Genomic DNA, 12,219 nt, shown 5'->3' with positions numbered 1-12,219 from the left:
CCTGTCAAAGAGTGTTTTGGCTAATTTCTATATGACAATTTCTGTGATGGTTAATTTTATATATGAACGTGACTGGGCTTAGAGATGCCCAGATAACTGTTAAAATATTATTTCTGGGTGTGTCTTCAAGGGTGTTTCCAGGAGAGATTAGAATTTTAACTAATAGACTGAGTAAAAATAATTGCCCTCTCTAATGTGAGTGGGTGTCATCCAATCTGTTGAGGACTCAAATAGAAAAAAAATGCAGACAGGGGTCAAATTTACTCTCTCTGCTCAAGCTGAGACATTCTTCTATTTCCCTTGGCATTGTCACTCTGTTCTCAGGCCTTTGGACTGGACTTGGACTGGAACATATACCATTGTCTGTCCCCTGCCACCTATCACCACACCCCAGGTCCTGGGTTCTTGGGCTTTTAGGCTTGGACTGACTGACTTACTGGCTCTCCTGGGCCTCCAGATTGCATTTAGTATATTGTGGGACTTCTCAGCCTTCATAATTATGAGTCTATCCCTCATAATAAATCTTCTACATATCTATCTATCTATCTATCTATCTATCATATTGGTTCTGTTTCTCTGGAGAACTCTGACTAATAAAGGTATTAACAAGACGGCTATATATACAGATGTAGTTGTGGGTAGACAAAATTATATGGTGGTAGAAGTCTGTGAAAGTTCTCATTGATAGCTACAATTTTCTAGTAAAATATAAAGTAACAGAAAATTTGGCTTGGGGAAATGGTGTTGGGAGTTTGAGGAGAGAGAAGGCATGAATTAATAATTTAGAAAAGTTGGAAAGTTAAGGGACAAGAGGCCCATTGAGTGATTGACTGGCAGCTTTAGGGCCAGATTGAGATTCACCATTGAACTCATAATCATGAATTTAAGCTGAAATTGGTCATGTGGTTGTACATTTTCCTCGAGCCAGGTTTAGCTGTGTGAGTTCAGGCTCTTTGAAGTTTAGCCAGGGTTATGATTTTTCCAGGAAAATAATACAAAGTGAGAGAGGGGCAGGAGAATATGGGGTATATGTAACAAGTGCTAATGAAGACTGAACATAACATTTGAGCTGGAGAAGGAGAGGAGAGAAAAAAATAAGGAAACAAAAGATGATGGAATCTGGTAAGATCAATGGGTTGGAGATTTTGGTGAGGTTGAGAGAAGGTGAGGTTCTGAGTGGGGTGAAAAAAGAGGCGGTGATAGAAAGGGATTTTTGAAATTGAGATTATGGAGGGGCTGTTAAAATTGCTATAATAAACCCTAGGTTGTGGACACGCAAGTGAGTACCTGAGGTGGGGTCAAAGACAATGTCATGAAGGAGAAATGTTCAAGGAACTGAAGAAGTCAGTGTGTCAGAATGGTTGCTCTTGAACTCACCAGGAATTAAGACAGTACTATTTCATTGAGAGTGACTGTGCTCCAGGAGTTAAAATCTTCAAGAAATCAAGAGAGATGGGAAAATGAAATTTGGTAGATGACAAAAATAAAGGCTAGTTTTGGTGACAAGCTGCCAACAGCTGACAGTTTTCAAGGATGTGGGAAAAGAATTGTCTAAAGGGAATAATGAGAAGCAAGAAAGACATTTACTCAAACTTCAGGCTCTGTGGTACAATGGTGGTGGGAGAGAAAAGTCATATACTACTCTTGAATGGGCTTGAGTGGGCTTCAGGGGACAAAGGGTCTTCAGGTGGAGAGCCTGGTTTCTGTTAGGGGAAGACAATAAGGAAACATTTAGAGAAGAAATTGAGGATATGGGGGAATTACTGAGAGTGCATTATGTTTTAGGAGTAGGGAAGGGGTGTGAGAAGTGAACTAGAGAAGGGATGTGGTCATAGCTTTATGGAGGTTAAAATGAGGGAGTTGAGGGGTGACAGTAAATATACCCAAATGTTAAAAACATTCAACTCTGAGTTGTGGAAACACTGGTGGTTATTATATTTAATGCCTGTGACATTGTAGGTACTCAATAAATATTATTTGTTGAATGAGGATGGCTTTCTGCTTTAAAGATTTCTCCAGCAAACATACAAATCTCTCAAATTAACATGAAGTGCTACAAAACTCTCAAACTAACATGAAGTCCTACAAAAGCATAGAAAACAAAACGAATGGAGAGAGGTGGGGAGGGCTTGAAAAATCCTTGTGGAGAAAGTGGGTGCTGATCTATGTAGATCTCTACCGCCACACATGAGTCATATGGAAAATATGGGATACAAGCTAATGACATAGTCCTATCTCCATATTACCTTAATGCTCTAAGATTCTGGAGGAGTTTCAAGAAAATGACTTTGAACAGTAAGTCCTTTAAATTAATACTGGATTCTCACTTTTATCCCCCATCATGGACACTGGGTGGTGCTGCTGTACAAAATTTCTGCTCTATCATGGCTGTATTACTGCAATCTCTAGACCATTATTTATCTAGTGTCTCCTGTTGGGCCAAGAGAGTGCTATGGATTGGGGAGATAAAGATGAATAGCCTCAGTTGGATTCTCCTGTGATTACCCTAAACTGATTACTACCATGTTCAGTGGCTGAAAAAACTGAAAATGTGACTTTTACATGGGAGAGCACCTCTGTCACAGAAATGTCCAGCTATGGGGGTGAATGACTCTGAACTGCCCACCCTCTCAATGAGCGCCCCTCCTCCAAGGCCTAGACAAGGATTAGAACAGATACAACTGAGCATTGCTTCCAAACCATTGTTTGGTTATCACAGTGTACTTAGGCTTTATGGCTGGCTATATAAAGCCCAGAGAGCCTAATTACAGCTCCTTCAGCTTGGATCTCCCAGTTCCAGACGTTGAAAGCCAACTGGACAATAAGTGTCTGCTTACTATAGAGGCCCCAATTATCTTGGAGGGGTGAATAAACTTGGAATAAAGGAAAGTGAAATCTTCAGCACGAACATAGTAGGAGAGGCGGAAGAGGCAGGCAGGCTATTCCTCGCGGAATCGGAGAAGGCCTGGACGGGGTCTGGCGAGGCACCTTGGGTATAACGTCACCAAGACACTGTTGCAGGGCCGAGGTTCAGAGTAGAGAGGAGACAGTGGGGGACAGCCACTTTGCTGAAAGAAGAAAGTGGGGGGAAGGGCGAAGAAGCGGGCCTGGGATCTCCCAGCCAATCAGAAAGGTCTGGGGCGGGGTCTGCTCCGTGATTTATAATTTCAGGGTTCCGCGCAGGAACATTAACCTCGTCCTGAGTGTGGAGAGGCGTTGGTCTAGCTGTAGGTCTTTCACCGGTTTTCAAGCCTTTAGGTGAGGACGTGTGGCCCCCCGGAGCCAGAAGACTATGGGGACAGGAGGGTGCAGCAGCTGCGCGGCGGGAGGTGTCGGTCTTTCGGTAACTGGAGGGGCCAGGTTGGAGCTGGCGTTTGTAACTTAGCCTCCTGGCGAGCCCGCGCCTTTGTTTTCTGTGGCGCCGCCTTCTGCGTGTTGCCAAGTCCTCCCCAGGTAGGTCCTTGGAAGGCCCGAGGGGGCGACCGCTATGGCTGCAAGGCCACAGGAGGGGAGAGGGGCGGGTCCGCTGTGGCTGCAGGCCGAGCCCGAGAGGAGGAGGAGTTTGGGGGCTCCCTGGAATGGGCCATCTGGGGCTGGCCCTTCGCGCTCTCTCCTCCTGTGCCCAAAAGGTAGGCTGCGCGCCTGACAAGGATGATAGTTATTTTAAAATGTAAGAAAACTTTTCCTGACAAAATGCCCCACGCGCCCAGCCCTTTATGATTTGTTAGCCCCTATTTCCCTACCTCTGGAGATTGGCGTCTGACCACTCGTCAAAGGAGGGTTTTAGGGTGACGTCGACGGAAGGGAGGCATGTTCAGGACTTCTTGCTGCTTGGGGGCATCTCCATTCTACTCTGGGCACTAGACGTGCCTTACCCCACCAGGGTGGGGCCAGGCACATGCTTGAGAGCTCTATTTTCAGGTCGCTGGGGTCTCCTGTTGTCTCTTACCGTACAAAACCAGAATGGTCACAGGGCATCTCATCTCCTAACCTCTCCCTTTGCAGAGGAAATATGGTGAAATAAAAATCAATTCTGTTTGTTTACCCCATTCTGCTGAAGGTCTTGGTATGATCCTAATCAGCTGTGCCTTCTTACAGCATTTACAAACCTGTGCCATAAGGAGTTATTATGAGGCATGTAAGTAGTTATGACTGGATTAAATCCCCTTCCTCTCTTGTGACTCCTTAATCTATCTCTGGGCAGATAAAATGGAAAGAAACTAGTACAATTTATGCCAACCCTTTTTGTGTGCTTATTCCTACTCCCCAAGAAAAATGCCCCCCAAAATTAATTGAATGAAAAGTGAAGTTGCTCAAATTACTGCTATCTCCTGTCACAAAATCATTAGCTGGTTAAACACAGTCCTTATTTTTCTTTTAACTCTATATGGAGGTGCTTCTGTCACCTCCATTTGACCCCAGCTGTAATCGAAAAGAATTAGACATTTTGACTCTGGATTTTAGAGCATCTTGGTTTCTATTGCATCCTGATTTAATGGCTTTTACTACCTAACACAAATGGGGCGGTGATGTGTAATTTAGAGTATTCTAATAAAAACATGGCTTTTCTAAGATGTGTGCTGTTGTCTTGAAAATCAGCCGGTAAAATACACATTGATATTAAATATGAGAATTTTTGGCTCTGATTCCTTAGTATGACAATAGCTCTGTGTATTTTAATGTAATTTTTTTTAGTTTTTCTTTTAGTCAAGATGAGTAATAAGCCAGACTTGTCTGAAGTGGAGAAGTTTGGTCAAAACTGAAGAAAACTAACACTAAAAAAAATACTCTGCCTTCAAAGGAAAGTAAGTCATGGATGGGGCTGGGGGTTTCTAATGGAGAAAAACAATGGTGAACATTGATAGGCTCAGTAAATAAACTCTTCTAGTAAATTTTGCCACTAAGTAAGAAATAATTATAGTATCACTGTATTTAATGCAACAGTTAAAAATACCAAATAGTTGTCTTCTTACTTGAATTATACAAATGGTTCTCACATGATAGACCCAAGAAGTAATGGGATAAAAAACTAATTTCTTGTTGAAAATTACTAAAAATATATTTACAATCAATCTTGGAATGTTAGACTTAGTACTAGAAAAATCTTTGTTTTGTCCACTTAATGGTTATTAGGCATTTTCTGCATCTAGCCATTTGGGCCAGGATTTCATTCCTAGAAAACCACACAAACTGCAGTGTTGGCTTTCTCTACCTGATGACAAAATAAGGCAGAGAACAAGTTTAGATTTTGGGTGCACTCAAGGCTCCCAGACTCAAGGGATCAGGTTTGCCCTTGGGAGTTTTAGCCTGATAGAGAAACTCCAAACATATTCACAAAATCGAGGGACATTTTTTGCCATGTCAGTGTTACTTGAGTTTCACAGTTAGTCATAATTGTCTAAAGGGTATAACTTACTAATTACATAGTGATAGTTAAACCTGAGGAAAATGCTTCACTTCTTTAGTCTCAGAATAATCTATGGAAAAAAATGGCAACAGCATAAATCTCCCTCTCAAATGAAAAAAAAAAAAACAGTTGATGTAAATTCTAATGAATGTTCAGGTGGTTAACATTCATGCATGCACAACACACACACTCACATACACATATACACACACACGTGAATGGGGATTTGTGGTTAGTGCCTTGGCCTTCTAAATTTAAAGCAGATATGGCAGCCTTCAATAACTTGGCAAAGAACTCTTGGAAGAAAACTGAACTTCTAGAAATATACCTTCTTAATGATTTTTTGTGTTTGTTTTTTCCCCTAGCTATCCAACAAGAGAAAGAGTGTGTTCAAACATCATAAAATGTGGATCTCCTCCCAACAGAAAATTTCAACACTGCTTTAGTGTCTTAGTTTGGAGCTTGTTTTTTGCAAACTTATGTGTTTGTAGAGATTTTAGGCATCTTCTGATGTCTTCCCATCCATATTCCCTAGCCAAGAGGTCAGGGGAAGCCAGTGTTCCCTTTTTTTAAACTTTCCATTGGTACATACGTTCCAGTTGGCAGATGCTGTTAATAATCTTACCATTGATGACATTTCTGTGTGTAGTCCTTGCACCCCCAAAGGTTAAACTACTTTTAACTTTCTATAGTGGCTGTATTTGTTGTTCCATAATATTCATGAAGTGGCATACATTTGCACCTTCTCAGTTTATTTTCATTTCTAATGTAGCGATAAAATAATAAATATAATCATTGTGTTGAGACTCCGGTGGTCCATTCTTGGTGGTCTTCTAAGTAATGAAAGTACAACAAAGGTACTCTTTACAGCCAAACAAAATAGTTTAAGGAAAGCCACTTTGGGAGATTGGTCAGAGGGATAAGGCTCTCCTTTGTCCGGGTCCAGTGGATTCTGAGTTGGGAATGCTATATGCTTTTCCATGAGTTAGAATCATGATTCTCCCATGAGAACCTTGGGAGAGGAGGTAACGTGGACTAGCCTTCTTATGTAGGAGGTAAGAAAATGACAACACAGGGTCTGAAGTGAACTTCTAAAGTGAATAGGGCTGAGATGTTTAAACTGGGCTCTCTTGCTTTCTGGAATGTGCTTTCAGCTTGATAGGAGACACTCAAGGCTGGGGTTGGATGGGGGAAAGGGGAAGGAGGCACATTCTAGGACACATTGTTCTAAGCACATCACATCTGTTGAACATAAACTCAGATGTCTAATACCTGCTAATGATCTGCAGCGCTGAATCTCTGGTCTCATTCTTGTCCAGAACAGAATTCATTGTTTTGTGAACCAATTACTTTTGGTGTTCATGGTGAGCACAAGGAATACATATAAATGAGAGTATTCCATTCCCTGCTCTTAAATAATATTTTTATCAACTTTTAATTTGTAAAAATCAATCCTTATCATCCCATCAATTATAATTGTTAGCATTTGGGTGTATAATCATCCAGGCTGTGGTCTACTAATACACATGTCATTTCCTACAAAAAATATGCTGTTTATATGTATTTGAAACTTCAAGTGTTACCACCCCCTTTCTAATGGCTTACATATTTAAATAACCACAGGAAGTGGAAACTGTTTTCTTTGCTAGACCATAAACTTCCATAAGCAAAAGAGTAGGTGGGACAACTCTGATCAGGTGTCAGTGAAGTAATGCAATCACAGTGCTTAGTGTAGCCACAGGATTTGAGACTTGGAAGTAACCATATTGGTCACCAACACCTTACCTCTTGCCTGAAGCAACTGTCCAATAGAGTTACTTAGCCCCTTGCAGTGACCTGCTGCTTATACTGTGTCCAAATCTGCCTTCCTCTAACTTGTATCCAATAGTCCTAGGACTACAGACTGGAGACTCACACAGCATAGTTAATCCCTGCTCCAGTATTTGAAGTCCACTGTTGTGTGCCTCCTCCCATACCTCTAAGTGTTTTCTTGATGACAATTCTCATATCCTTTGGACATAAGTTATATACCAGGAAGCCCATCCAGTGGAATTACATCTGGAACCCAGCCGGTAAGCCCACCCAAATGTGGAGGCCAGCCAATGTCAGCCCCCTGGCCTCAGAGCATGGGACAAGAGACTGTGAGAACAAGGTTCTCTCACCTATGAATGTTGTTGTTTATAACCCCTCCAAGGACCTTCCCTTGTGTAATTTGTAAGCAGCACCCAGACACATAGGATAGAGAGAGACTGAAGAAAAAGGAAGGCCACTCCAGGTTAGTAGGTTAAATTTTAATATGCAAAGGGAACTTACATATGGGGCTTGTTTGGGGTGTCAGTAAGACAGATCCCTACACTTACCTGCAAAATCTCAAAAGTTTATAAAGAAACCTTAACTGGGTTCAGTCACATACATAATGTGGGTGTTCTCAACACCATATCACTATCTCAAGACTATGTCCATGGAGTAGCCTCTGAGAGTGGGAAAAGCAAGATGAGCCCACATTCTAAGGACAGAAGGAGGTGGGGAGCCTCCAAATGCCTGGATCCAACTTATGGGTTAACTGGTGGTCACATATTTTTGATGGCATTCTCCAACTGATGTTACCAGATGACTTACCAGTACCCCAAACTGAGCTGACTGGTGAAGGTATTTCTCTGACAAAGTGAATCTGTAAAGTCTGGAAGAGGAGATAGCTTACCCAGTTGTGCTGATACCAATGCAAGGAATTAAGAATCACAGAGAATTATGTATACATACTACCACAAAGGGAAACTAATAACACTTGAATAACTGACCCTAAAGAAACAACTACGAACTGTCTGACAGTTCAGAATAATCCTTTTAAAAAGTTTAGTGACCTACAAGAACACACAGACAAAATGACATAAGAAAAACAATGCATTAACACAATGAGAAGTTCAACAAAAAAATAACCCCCCCAAAAGCAAACAGAATTTCTAAAGCTAAAGAATACAATGACTGAAGAATTCAGTAGATAACTTCAACAGCACACTTGATCAAGCAGAAGAAAAATCCCTGAGCTAGAAGATAAGTCATTTGAAATCCAGTCAGAGGAGTATAAAGAAAAAAGAATGAAAAAAAATGAAGATGCCTATGGGCCTTATGAAACACTATCAAAGGGAACAATGCATGCATCATGGGATTCTCAAAAGGGGAAAAGAAAATGAAAACACAGAAAGTCTATGTAAAGCAATAATGGCTCAAAACTTCCCAAACTTGGGAATAGAAATGAATGTTCAGATTCATGAGCCCCAAAAGACCCCAAATAGGTTGAACCTGTACAGGGTTACACCAAGACACATTATAATTCACTCATCAAAGTCAAAGACAAAGAGAGAATCTTATTAAAAGCAAGAGAAAAGGGATTCATCATGTATGTGTCAGCCCTATGTGTGTGCAAATTTCTCAACAGAAGGTTTGTAGGCCAGGAGAGAGTGGGATGATATATTCAAAATATTCAAAGAAAAAGCTGTCAGCCAAGAATACTATACCTCGTAAAGCTGTCCTTCATAAATGAAGAAGACATAAAGATTTTCCCAAACAAAAGCCAAGAAAGTTTATCACCAGTACATCTGCCTTACAAGAAATGTTGAAGTATGTTTTTCAAGCTGGAATAAAAGGATATGAATTAACATCATAAAAACCTATGAATAGGTAAAACTCACTGGTAATAGTAAATACATATTCAAAGTTAGATTCTCTAATATTGTGAGGGTGATTTGCAATTCACTTACAACTATAGTTTACAAGTTAAAAAACAGGGGTGCCTGGGTGGCTTAGTTGGTTGAGCATGCAACTCTTGATTTCAGCTCAGGTCATGATCCAGGGTCATGGGATTGAGCCTCACCTCAGGCTTTGCACTGAGCATGGAGACCACTTAAGATCCTCCTTCTCTCTCCCTCTGTCCCTCTCGCCCACTGACACTTTCTCTAAAATTAAAAAAAAATTAAAAACAAATGTATTAAAAGTAACCACAACTACAATAACTTGTATCAGATATATAGTACATAAAGGCATACATTGTAGCATCAGTAACCTAAAATGTGAGGAGGGAAGAAGTAAAAGTATAAAGTTTCTGTTGGCCATCAAATTTAAGTTGTTATCAGCTTAAAGTAGGGTGCTATGAATATCAGATATATTACAAAAGCCTCATGGTAACTACAAAGGAAAAAAAACATGCAATAGGTACATAAAAGATTATGATAAAGGTGTCAAAGCATAATGTTGCACAAAGTCATCAAATCACAAATAGTAAAGAGAGGAAGTAATAAATAAAGGATCTATAAAACAGTTGGGAAACAACAAAATCTTAGTAAGTTCTTACCTATAATTAATTACTTTAAATGTGAATGGATTAAGCTCTTTAATTAAAAGACATAGTATGGCTGAATGGATAAAAAACAACAAGATTTAATGATATGCTGGCCCATAAGAGATTCACTTTAGCTTTAAGGACACACATAGACTGCAACTGAAGGAATGGAAAAATACATTTCAAGGAAATGGTAACCAAAAGAAAGCAAGAGTAGCTATACATATATAAGACAAAATAGATTTAAGCTAAAAATGATCAAAAGAGAAAAGGAAGGTTATTATATAGTGATAAAGGGGTCAATTCATCAAGAAGATATAGCAATTGGGGTGCCTGGAAGGCTAAGTTGGTTAAGCATCTGACTCTTGATCTCAGCTCAGGTCATGTTCTCATGGCTCATGGGATCAGAGCCCCACTTCAGGTTCTTTGCTGCAGCACAGAGCTTGGGATTCTCTCTGTCCCTCCCCCACTCACTTTCTCTCTCTCTCTCTCTCTCTCTCTCTCTCTCTCTCTCTTAAAATAAATAAATAAATAAGCCTTTAAAAAAAGAAGATGGAGCAATTATAAACATTTATGCACCTAACATTGGGCACCTAAATATATAAAGCAAATATTAACAGAACTAACAGGAGAAATAGACATCAATACAATAATAGAAATTTTTATGCCCCACTTTCAACAATGGACAGATCATCCAGACAGAAAGTCAAGAAGGAAACTGCAAATATAAACAGCACTATGGACCAAATGGACCTAAAAGACATATACAGAACATTCCATCCAATAACGGCAGAACATACATTCTTCTTAAGTGCACATGGAACATTTTCTAGGTTATACCATATGTTAGGTCACAAACAAAGTCTCAGCAAATTCAGGAAGAAAGAAGTTATATCAGGTAACTTTTGCAACCACAATGTTTAAAAAGTAGAAATCTATAACAGGAGTAAACCTGTAAAATTCACAAATACATGAAAATTAACCATCACATTACTGAACAACCAAAGGATGAAAAAAAAAATGAAATAAAAAACTATTTTAAGACAAACGAAAATGGAAACACAACATACCAAAGCTTACAGGATGCAGAAGAAACAGTTCTAAGAGGAAAGATTATAGTGATAAATGCATACATTAAGAAGAAAGAAAAATCTCAAATGAACAACCTAACTTTACACCTCAAGGAACTAAAAAAAGAAGAAGGAACTAAGCCCAAGGTTAGAAGAAGGAAGGAAATAATAAAGATTAGGCAGAAATAGAGAATAAAAGAACAACAAAAAGATTAATAAAACAGAGGGTCAGGGGAAGATGGCGGTGTAGGAGGACGCTGGGCTAACTGCGTCCTACTGATCACTTAGATTCCACCCACATCTGCCTAAAAAACCCAGAAAACCACCAGAAGACTAGCAGAATGGATTCTCCATCTGGAGCCAAGTGTAGACAAGAGGCCCACGGAAGAGGGTAGCAAGGGCGGAGAGGCAGTGTGCGCAACACGGACTGGCAGGAGGGAGCCAGGGTGGTGGAGGGGCAGCCCGCCCAGCAAGGCAGAGCCCCTGAGTCTGGCTTGCAAAAGTGGAGGGGCCAGAAGGACTGTGTTCTGACAGCCAGCAGAACTTAACATCTGGAATATTATAAGTCAACTGCTCTGCTCAGAGAGTGGGAGGGCTAGAGGACAACGGGAGGGAGAGCTGTTGAGCCCCAGAGGACAGAGCTCAGCTTGGTGGGGAACAAAGGTGCTGGGAAGCAACATCTCCCTTGCCCATCCCCCAGCCAAAATCCCAAAGAGTACCAGTCCCTGTCAGGGAAATTGCTTGCACCCCACAAACACCCAATGCTATGCTTCTGTGGATCCATCACTCTGAAGGGTCTGCCTCCCTCCCGGTGCCCCAGGGCTCCTCCTGAAGTGGACCACCAAAGGCAAAGCAAGCTGAGTCTTCCCCTCTGGCCCCTGTGCACCTTGTGGATCCACCCCGGCTAATACGCCAGATCCCATTTAAGCAGCACCAAAACCCTGGGAGTGTGCAAGTAGCCCATACAAGGGCCACACCAATCCACAGTGAGTCCTGTCCCTGGGAGACGGGAAGGTAAGGTACACATCAGTCTGACTGTGGCCCCAGCAGTGGGCTAGGGGAAGACATCACGTCTGATTGTGGCCCTGCCCACCAACACAAATTACTCCAGACAGCACTGAGGAAGAGCCCTGCAGTTCTGTGTCACTCCAGGGACTATCCAAAATGACAAAATGGAAGAATTCTCCTCAAAAGAAACTCCAGGAAGTAGCGTCAGCTACTGAACTGATCAAAAACGATTTAAACAATATAACAGAAAATGAATTTAAAATAATAGTCATAAAATTAATCGCTAGGCTTGAAAAAAGTACAGAGGACAGCAGAGAATCTATTGCTACAGAGATCAAGGGACTAAGAAACAGTCAGGAGGAGCTAAAAAAGGCTATAAATGAGCTACAAAATAAAAT

The 12,219-nt window shown here is 40.9% G+C and overlaps 1 long non-coding RNA gene across 1 annotated transcript; it reads left to right on the top strand.

Moving 5' to 3' along the window:
- Positions 1–3,161: 3,161 nt before the first annotated feature.
- Positions 3,162–6,213, top strand: LOC131501928 (uncharacterized). The gene is made up of 3 exons (XR_009256929.1): positions 3,162–3,258; positions 4,696–4,805; positions 5,773–6,213. It is a non-coding gene; the product is annotated as an uncharacterized LOC131501928 (long non-coding RNA).
- Positions 6,214–12,219: the final 6,006 nt, after the last annotated feature.

Source organism: Neofelis nebulosa, chromosome X, assembly GCF_028018385.1.
Source record: "Neofelis nebulosa isolate mNeoNeb1 chromosome X, mNeoNeb1.pri, whole genome shotgun sequence".
Lineage (NCBI taxonomy): Eukaryota > Metazoa > Chordata > Mammalia > Carnivora > Felidae > Neofelis > Neofelis nebulosa.
This window is presented reverse-complemented; position numbering and strand designations above follow the sequence as displayed.